Genomic DNA, 10,791 nt, shown 5'->3' with positions numbered 1-10,791 from the left:
ATCGTGCAAAGTACCACGTTAACTCCCACGTTAACTTGGTTAACGTGGGAACTAACGTAAAGGATGAAGAGTTGTCGACAACGTTAGTGACACTCAACATTGTCACTAACGTTGAAGCAACCACACAACCCCCAAGAGTCACGTTAACCTCCACGTTAACTTAGTTAACGTGGAAGCTAACGATGAGGAATGAAGGATGAGCCAACGTTAGTGACACTCAACATTGTCACTAACGTTGGGATGCCTAAAGATGGCCATGTTAGAGGCCACGTTAACCTAGTTAACGTGGACTCTAACGTGAGACCCAGGGGCACATTGGAACGTTAGTGACAATGTTGAGTGTCACTAACGTTCTCGAAGGTTGGCAAGGACCACGTTAGAAGCCACGTTAACCTAGTTAACGTGGGCTTTAACGTGAAACAAGAAGGGGCACACTGGAACGTTAGTGACAATGTTGAGTGTCACTAACGTTCTCGAAGGATTAACAAGGCAACGTTAAAAGCCACGTTAACCTAGTTAACGTGGGTTTTAACGTAAGGCAAAGGGGTGCATTGGAACGTTAGTGACAATGTTAAGTGTCACTAATGTTCTCGAACTTATATTCTCACTAAATATTAACACCCCTAACGTCCTGAGCTGAAGTCTCTGCCCACTTAGCACTTTCTCTCTGCAAGTAAAGCCTAGCCCAAATGAAGAAAAGAACTGCTTCAAACTCAAGATCCAAAGGCCCAAGACTTGAAGAGTAAACTAGAAGCTGAGAAGAGTAGTATATATAGGAGTAGCTTTGAATTGTAAAGAGCTCTGGAGGCTGGCAAAAAGAGAACTACTCTCTGTATTTTACTTTCTTTGCAAATTCTAGTTTTATGATGTATTCTCCATCTTTGTTTTCATTTTCAAGAGCTATGAACAACTAAACCCCTTTCATTGGTTTAGGGAGCTCTGTTGTAATTTGATGGATCAATACTAATTTTCATTATTCTTCTTCTATCTTTCCTCTTGATTTTACTTGAAAGCTTTCGATCTTCATCCAATTGAGTAGTTATCTTGGAAGAGAAGCTATTCAAACTTGGATCTCTTTTGAACCTTGAAAGAGGAATGAAGAGATCAAGCTAGAAATGCTTTCTTATGCTGGACCAAATTGGGTTTGGATGGGTATGTGACTATAACCCTCTCAATACTTGATTTGGGAAATGCATGTGGTATAATCAGTGACCATACTTCATCTCTTCTCATGAGCAATTGACCAAGGATTTGGCTATTGATCAAGATTTGAGAGATTGAATTGCAAGAAATTGTAATTCAATCACTTAAGATTGCCAAGGAGACCAATGAGTGCATTGATTGAGGAAGAGATGAAAATGAACTTGATCTGGAGAATTGCAACATCTCCTAAGCCCAATGAACTCCCCATCTCTGATCTTACCCATTCTCTTTAATTTCTGCCATTTACTTTTATGAGCAAATCCCCCATTCCCATTTACAATTCTGCAATTTATTTTCAGTCATTTACTTCCAGTCCTTTAACTCTAGCATTTTCTTTTCTGTTATTTACATTTCTGCCATTTTATTTTTTGCAACTCTCAACCCAAATCCTGGATTCGCTCAACTAGAACATTCTTCTAATTAAAGTTGCTTGATCAATCAATCCCTGTGGGATTCGACCTCACTTTATTGTGAGTTTTTACTTGACAACAACTTCGGTACACATGCCGAAGGGAGATTTGTTGAGAGACAAGTTTTCCGTGCATCAAGTTTATGGCGCCGTTGCCGGGGATTGATTGTGCATCAACAATGGTTAGATTGGAAGATCACTAGATTGAGCATTTTATTTTGTGAATTTCATTTTCTGTTTGAGTGATTTACTTTTTGTTTTAGTTATACTTCTTCCCTTCTCCCTCTACTCTTTTGTTTTTTTCTTTGTTATTTTCAATTCTGTTTGCTAACCCACAAACTGTTTGATATATTGCATCACCCACAACTAACAGCAATTCTGACACAAATACTGTCTGCACCTATTTTCTCTGCTTGTACTTGTTGGTTATATGACAGGGAGAAGAAGCGGGGCTTCAACTTCCTTTGATTCTGAACCGGAGAGAACCTTCCTTAGACTAAGGAGGGAGGCAAAAGAAAAACGAGTAGTTGGTGCTGAAGAAGAGGAGGAACAGTTTGAGGAATACTTTGAACCAAACATGGAGGAAAACATGGAAAATCATCATGAAGAAGAGACTCACAACCATGGCAGAGGAGGTGGAGCAAATCATGCTGGGGAGGATAGAAGAGTTTTGGGCTCTAACATTAATCCAAACCCAGGCAATTGTGGAAGTAGCATCCAAAAGCCAACAATCCATGCCAACAACTTTGAACTTAAACCACAGCTCATCACCCTTGTTCAGAACAACTGTTCGTTTGGAGGAGGTGTTCAAGAAGACCCCAATCAACATTTGACCACCTTCCTGAGAATATGTGACACAGTGAAATCTAATGGTGTTCATCCTGACGCCTATAGAATGCTCTTATTTCCCTTCTCACTCAGAGACAAGGCAGCCAAGTGGCTGGAATCCTTCCCAAGGGAGAGCTTGACAACTTGGGAGGATGTGGTGAACAAATTCTTAGCAAGATTCTATCCTCCTCAATGAATCAATAGGCTGAGAGCTGAGGTTCAAACCTTCAGGCAACAAGATGGTGAGACTCTGTATGAAGCATGGGAGAGGTTCAAAGACTTAACAAGGAGGTGTCCACCTGACATGTTCAACGAATGGGTCCAGCTGCACATTTTCTATGAAGGGCTCTCTTATGAGTCAAAGAAGGCAGTAGACCATTCATCTGGAGGATCCTTGAACAAGAAGAAGACCATTGAGGAAGCCATAGATGTTATTGAAACAGTAGCAGAAAATGACTACTTCTATGCTTTCGAAAGAGGGAATACAAGAGGAGTGATGGAGCTAAACAATGTAGATGCTCTGTTGGCCCAAAACAAGCTCATTACCTAACAGCTGGCTGACCTCACCAAGAAGATGGAGAGGAACCAAGTAGCAGCAATCTCATCTTCATCAACAATCCAAGAAGGAGTGAATGAAGAAGCAGAGGGGAGTCAGGAGCAAGATTGAATAGAGCTTCAGCAGCTTTTGTTGTGAGCTTCAGCAGAGGGGAGTATGGAAAAACCCCAAGGGAGAAGCAAAGAAAGTAAGATGGGAAGGTTGCAAAATGGTCACTACAAGTGATCAAGAGATTGAAGACAAGCAAAGCAAAGTGTGCAAACAACCTGAAGACAACTCAACAAAGGAGGAGGATAGAGATCACAAAGAACCAGAAATCTCACAACAAAAGCTGCTGAAGCTCTATGCACCATTCCCTCAACTGCTCAATGGTGCTGTGGGAAAAAGAATATACTCAAGGTTCCTAGACTTGTTTGCATCTCTGCATGTGAACATACCATTCATCAAGGCAATTCAACAAATGCCTGCATTCATCAAGTATATGAAGGAAATTCTTCCCAGGAAAAGCTCACTCAAGGGAGGGCAGACTATAGTGATGAATAAGGAATGTAGTGCCCTTATTCAACCTGAGTTGCCTACAAAAAGAAGAGACCTAGGAAGTTTTCATATACCTTGTGCCATAGGTGAAAACATGTTCGATAGAGCACTATGTGATTTAGGGGCCAGCATCAACTTACTGCCCTTATCCCTGGTGAAGAGGCTGCAGATCAATGAGATAATGCCCACAGATGTCATTATCAGACTGGCTGACAAAACTCAAAAGCAAGCAATAGGAGTGGTGGAAAATGTGTTGCTAAAAGTTGGGAAGTACTTTCTCCCAACAGACTTTGTCATTCTGGACATGGAAGAGAGTCACACTCATCCAATCATATTGGGAAGACCATTCCTAGCTACGGCCAGAGCACTTATTGATGTAGAGAAAGGGGAGCTAATATTGAGAATCCATGATGAACGACTCAGCTTCAATGTTTTCAAACTCTCACAAGAAACAGATCAAGAGGACAAGGAACTAAACACAAATGATAATGAGACACTGAAGGAGGAAACAAGCACTAAAGCACAGCCAGTTCATTCTGAGATCCCCTTAACTGACAAACAAGGAAAACAGCAATTGCCACAGCTCAAGGAAAAGTTGGAGGAACCTAAACCTCTAGAGGCAGGTGAAGACAGCACCACAGCTCCTTTAGAAAAAGAGGTCACCAAGGGGAAGGCAACCTCAAAAGAAACAAAGAAGAAGGTACCAAGAGGGTGGAAGAACAAGAAGATCCCTACGGAAGACTTCTCTCCAGGGGATAGAGTTTTCTCAGCCTACTTCCCAGATATTCCCCCTAATCTCCCTACTATGCCATCTCAATTACCCAAGGTCTTCACTATCAACAGAGTTCTTTCCCTGGAACATGTGGAGATTATTGATCCAACCAATGGATACAAGTCCACACCAAGAGGGGAGGACTTTAAGCACCACCAACCACCATGATGAAGGAAAAACGTCAAGCTAGTGACGCTAAAGAAGCGCTTCATGGGAGGCAACCCATGTTTTATATGCTTTCAGATGATAATGAATAAGTCAATCTTTATGAGCTTCAATCCAAACTTAACAAACAATTGGTGAAAATCTTCTTATGCAGAATATAGTGAGGAACAAGTTTGGTGTTCAAAGCAAACCAAGTTGCATGCTAGTCTTGGGAGCTTTGAACACAAAACTTTCATCACAGTGATTCAAACTAAGTTTGGTGTCACCTCATGGTGCCACCAAAATGCATATAAGGACCCACCAATAGTTAGTTAGTTAGTTGGAATTCATAGATAAACAATCAAATCCTTTCTTCCCCTTTATTAATATTAGCCATAAAATTTATATGGTCATTTTAATATCTTTTCTTACTTTACTTAGTTTGTCTTTATAGGAAAGAAAAAGGAGCATTAAAAGGGATAGATTGGACAGCCAAACAAAGAAGGTTCGGACACCACAAAAAGAGGGAATACATTGGAAAATGTTGCCATGCAACATTGAAAAAAATGGGACCCCTAGAAGACCGAGCAATCCCCATCATAAAGTGATGATCCTTGTCTTCTAGCCATGCATAACCCCAACCGTCCATCAAGTGACTATTTCATCAATCTACACCCTCCATTCCTTCACAACTTCTATATATAAACAACCCTTGTCCGTATTACCTTTCATTGTCATCACACACCCTTCACCACTCTTCCTTTCTGTACAAGACACCCTCTATCAATTATAAACATTTTTTTTCCTACTCTCTTCACTGCCATAAAACCCTAAACAACCAAAAGTCTCCACAACCTTACCACCTTCACATATTAACCATCATTCATGGCATCTTCAAGTTCTAAGAGAAGGGAAGGGAAGGAACCCATGGAAGAACACCCATATGATGAGAAGAGATTTAGAAGCTTGCATCATGCATTGCAATACGGGTGGATGGTTGATAAGGAAATCATTTATGAGCTGGGATTCCAAGTTAAGAAGACTGAATGCCCCGAAATCACAGAGAAGGTAGAAAGGAGAAGATGGGAGCTCCTCACTGACCCGGTCACAAAGGTGAATGCAAATCTCATAAGAGAATTTTATGCAAATGCAGTCAGGTATGATAAGAAAGATGAGTCATATACAAGCTTTGTGAGAGGAACAATGGTGGATTTTGGTCTTATGAGTGTAATGAGGGCATTGAAGCTACGGTCTATACCGTTTGAAGAAGAAAGTTATCACTCAAGATTGGACAACAACCCCAATTATGACCAGCTTTTACGAGACCTTTGTGTACCAGGAGCTGACTGGGAAAGGGGTGCTAGAAATAAACCAAAGTTCATTAAGAGAACAGACCTCACTCCTGAAGCCAAGGGGTGGTTTGAGCTAGTGAGGAGGTCCATCCTCCCAGCTGCAAACAACTCAGAGGTGAATCTCGAGAGAGCAACAATGGTGCATTGTATACTCAAGGGAGGAGAAATCAAGGTTCATGAGATCATAGCTCAAGGAATTAGAAAGATGGCAGAGAAAAGCGACTCAAGAGGAACATTAGGTTACCCCAGCACTATTTACCGAATATGCAAGAAAGCTAGGGTGGTTTTTGAAGATGAGGACCCCGTTTGGATAAAGGAAGGCATTCCAATAACGGTCCGAAGGATGAATGCTGCAGCATCCCCCTGCCTCAACGGAAGCAAAGAAAGAGGACAGCCCCTCAAGTAGTGGAAGGCCAAGTCTCAGAGGGATCAGCACAACAGACCTTGGACATGCACCAATTGCAGGAGGCCATTGATGGCTTATCTAGACAATATTTGGAAGGCCAAGGAGTACAGAAAGAGCTTCAATTACAGATGATGGGGCAGCAAGAGGAAATACTTTCAAGATGGAGGACTCAGCAAGATGAGTGGCAAAGGCAAATGATGGAACAACAACTAAACCAAGGACAACAATGGGGAGAAGCATTCAACAGGATGGAACAAAGGCAAAACGAGCAACAAGAATCCACCCAGAGGCTAATCAACATCCAAGCACATCAAGGGGCACACATACATGAGATGCATCGAAGACAAATAGAACAGGCAGAACTATTGGACGAGCAAAGGGCATTCGCAGAAGGAGTTTACATGAGTCAAACAGGACATCAGATAAATACTCAAGCCAGGCTCGGCTACTTAGTGGGACAGCTGCCAATATTGCATCCAGGAATAGCCAAGTATGATGAAATGAAGGATGAATTAGCACGAAAGGAAAGACAAAGGGTGGAAGAGAGTCATGAGTCAGTGAGGAAGGCACTTGAGGATTGGAAGCAAGGAAGATTGGCACGGATGCGAGGAAATACAAGAGGAAACAAGGAGGACAAGCAAGGAAAAGAGCGTGGACATCCACAATAGTAAAAGGTGGTGGAGTTCCTTCTTTGTTCCATCTTTCTCTATGTTTTAAATAAGGAAGATCTTGTATGAAATAGAACTTGCTTCCATGTTATGTTTGAACCTTTTTCAAATCATGTTATTTTTTTGTTTTTGGTATTGAAGAGAGTCTATGTGCACTGGTCTTTATGTCACTACATCATTACTTCCCTTTCTTGTAAGCTTGTCCCTTTTAAATCAAATTGAAGAAGAGAAGGATTATGTTTTTAAAAGACCAGAGTGGAGTTGATATTGTGGAAGTGCATTCATGAATCTTTGGGGTAGTCATAAGTTAGCTAAGTTGGTTCAACCACAAGGCTAGGAGGACAACTATCTATCCTGAATACCTTGCTTTGGATACACTCATGAGACTAAGTTAATAACAAGATCCTAAGAGGAGAAAAGGGAAAGAACAATGGAAGTGAAAAACAAAAGAAAAAGAGTAAGCAATAAGGCTAGGCATCAATGGTTTTAAGCTTGAGGCAAGTGTCTGTGGTGCTCCTGTGTGAGGGATCTACTTGGATGAATAAGCTCTTAGGGGTGCTTTATCACTTGGTAACTTGGGTTAACTAACCCAGGATTATCAGCTGAAAATCCATTATCAAGAGTAACCCTCACTACAGAGCATTTAGTAACCCAAAGAGGTGCTGGACACCAAGGTCTCAAGAAAAGAAAATAAATAAACTATATGCCTGTGGTGTGTATGTATGGGGGAGAGACTTGAGGGAGTAAGTCCTTAGGGGTGCTTCAACACCTAGCACCTTGAACCAACTGGTTTGGGAGTGTTGGCTGAAAGCTTATCTTAAAGAGTTGCCCCCTTACAGAGCACTTAGCCTAAATAACACAAATAACCCTTGAAATAACAATAAAAGGATCAATGAATAAAAGTCTCATGAGATATAAACAAAGTAAGTATTTAGGGACATGATAAAAGTCTGAAAGCCAGTAATGGAATGAACCTAAGTTGCTATGCATGAAACCACCATAAAATCGGTAATATGACTTCCATAAGGATGACTCATTCCTCTGGATATTCCATTCATCATTCTCTTGTTCCAGTACTTGCTTAGGGACAAGCAAGCTTTAAGTTTGGTGTTGTGATGCCAGGGCATCTTGGCCAGTTTCACTGACCTTTTCTTTACTGTTTTTAGGATAGTTTCATACATTTCTTTAGGAAATAAGCTAGTTTTGGATAAATATTCACTTATGCCTTGATTCAAGCATACATTGTGCATTTTACATAATTTCATGAGGATTTTGCATAAGTTTAGTGACAAATATTATGTTGCATTACTCATGACTTGGACTAGAGCTTTGATGCACTTTATTGCTTGATTTCAGGACCAAAAAGGAAGCAAGAAAAGGGGAGGTAACTTGCATGATTAATGAGAAAAGTGATTGCCAATAACATTCTCAAAAAGCCATCAATGCCCACGTTAGAGAGTTACGTTAACTAAGTTAACGTGAACTCTAACGTGGAGAAGAGAAGTTGAGCCAACGTTAGTGACACTTAACATTGTCACTAACGTTGGAAATTACTCATAAGTGGCCACGTTAGAAGCCACGTTAACCTAGTTAACGTGGCCTCTAACATTAAGGGGGGGAAGAGAAGCCAACGTTAGTGACACTCAACATTGTCACTAACGTTGAAGCAACCACACAACCCCCAAGAGTCACGTTAACCTCCACGTTAACTTAGTTAACGTGGAAGCTAACGATGAGGAATGAAGGATTATCCAACATTAGTGACACTCAACATTGTCACTAACGTTGGGATGGCTAAAGATGGCCATGTTAGAGGCCACGTTAACCTAGTTAACGTGGACTCTAACGTGAGACCCAGGGGCACATTGGAACGTTAGTGACAATGTTGAGTGTCACTAACATTCTCGAAGGTTGGCAAGGACCACGTTAGAAGCCACGTTAACCTAGTTAACGTGGGCTTTAACGTGAAACAAGAAGGGGCACACTGGAACGTTAGTGACAATGTTGAGTGTCACTAACGTTCTCGAAGGATTAACAAGGCAACGTTAAAAGCCACGTTAACCTAGTTAACGTGGGTTTTAACGTAAGGCAAAGGGGTGCATTGGAACGTTAGTGACAATGTTAAGTGTCACTAACGTTCTCGAACTTATATTCTCACTAAATATTAACACCCCTAACGTCCTGAGCTGAAGTCTCTGCTCACTTAGCACTTTCTCTCTGCAAGTAAAGCCAAGCCCAAATGAAGAAAAGAACTGCTTCAAACTCAAGATCCAAAGGCCCAAGACTTGAAGAGTAAACTAGAAGCTGAGAAGAGTAGTATATATAGGAGTAGCTTTGAATTGTAAAGAGCTCTGGAGGTTGGGAAAAAGAGAACTACTCTCTGTATTTTACTTTCTTTGCAAATTCTAGTTTTATGATGTATTCTCCATCTTTGTTTTCATTTTCAAGAGCTATGAACAACTAAACCCCTTTCATTGGGTTAGGGAGCTCTGTTGTAATTTGATGGATCAATACTAATTTTCATTATTCTTCTTCTATCTTTCCTCTTGATTTTACTTGAAAGCTTTCGATCTTCATCCAATTGAGTAGTTATCTTGGAAGAGAAGCTATTCAAACTTGGATCTCTTTTGAACCTTGAAAGAGGAATGAAGAGATCAAGCTAGAAATGCTTTCTTATGCTAGACCAAATTGGGTTTGGATGGGTATGTGACTATAACCCTCTCAATACTTGATTTGGGAAATGCATGTGGTATAATCAGTGACCATACTTCATCTCTTCTCATGAGCAATTGACCAAGGATTTGGCTATTGATCAAGATTTGAGAGATTGAATTGCAAGAAATTGTAATTCAATCACTTAAGATTGCCAAGGAGACCAATGAGTGCATTGATTGAGGAAGAGATGAAAATGAACTTGATCTGGAGAATTGCAACATCTCCTAAGCCCAATGAACTCCCCATCTCTGATCTTACCCATTCTCTTTAATTTCTGCCATTTACTTTTATGAGCAAATCCCCCATTCCCATTTACAATTCTGCAATTTATTTTCAGTCATTTACTTCCAGTCCTTTAATTCTAGCATTTACTTTTCTGTTATTTACATTCCCGCCATTTTATTTTCTGCAACTCTCAACCCAAATCCTGGATTCGCTCAACTAGAACATTCTTCTAATTAAAGTTGCTTGATCAATCAATCCCTGTGGGATTTGACCTCACTCTATTGTGAGTTTTTACTTGACGACAACTTCGGTACACTTGCCGAAGGGAGATTTGTTGAGAGACAAGTTTTCCGAGCATCAATTAGCTTCTTTACTTGTTGCTTAGAGAATTCTTGAGGTATCTTTCTCCCCACTTTGTAGTTTGCTATGTCAGCAAACCAAGGTGCTTGTTGGATCTGCAACAGATGTTCGTCTGGAAAGCTTTCATTTACAGGCTGTGAGGCTTCTTGAATTATTTCTTTTGGTAGCCTCGATAAGTGATCAGCAACTTGGTTTTCAGTGCCCTTCCTGTCCTTTATTTCAATATCAAACTCTTGTAGGAGTAATATCCACCTGATAAGTCTTGGTTTAGCATCCTGTTTTGACATTAAATACTTAAGGGCAGCATGGTCAGTATAAACCACAATTTTGGAACCTATCAAGTATGAACTAAACTTTGTCAAATGCATAAACTACAGCCAACAACTCCTTTTTTGTTGTGGTGTAATTTTTTTGAGCCTCATTCAAAACCTTACTTGCATAATATATGACATGATGCAAGTTTCCCTTCTTTTGTCCAAGTACAGCACCAATTGCTATGTCACTCGCATCACACATAAGTTCAAGAGGTAGTTCCCAATTCGGGGGTGTGATTATTAGTGCTGTTGTGAGTCTTTTTTTTAAAGTTTCAAAGGCATGCTGGCAAGTTTCATCAAAG

General features: G+C 40.6%; 1 non-coding gene across 1 annotated transcript; it reads right to left on the bottom strand.

Moving 5' to 3' along the window:
- Window positions 1-2,642: 2,642 nt before the first annotated feature.
- Window positions 2,643-2,746, bottom strand: LOC112760224 (small nucleolar RNA R71). Its single transcript, XR_003180674.1, has one exon. It is a non-coding gene; the product is annotated as a small nucleolar RNA R71 (small nucleolar RNA).
- Window positions 2,747-10,791: the final 8,045 nt, after the last annotated feature.

Source organism: Arachis hypogaea, chromosome 16, assembly GCF_003086295.3.
Source record: "Arachis hypogaea cultivar Tifrunner chromosome 16, arahy.Tifrunner.gnm2.J5K5, whole genome shotgun sequence".
Taxonomy (NCBI): domain Eukaryota; kingdom Viridiplantae; phylum Streptophyta; class Magnoliopsida; order Fabales; family Fabaceae; genus Arachis; species Arachis hypogaea.
The sequence above is the reverse complement of the archived record's forward strand: the minus strand, read 5'-3'. Positions and strand labels throughout refer to the sequence as shown.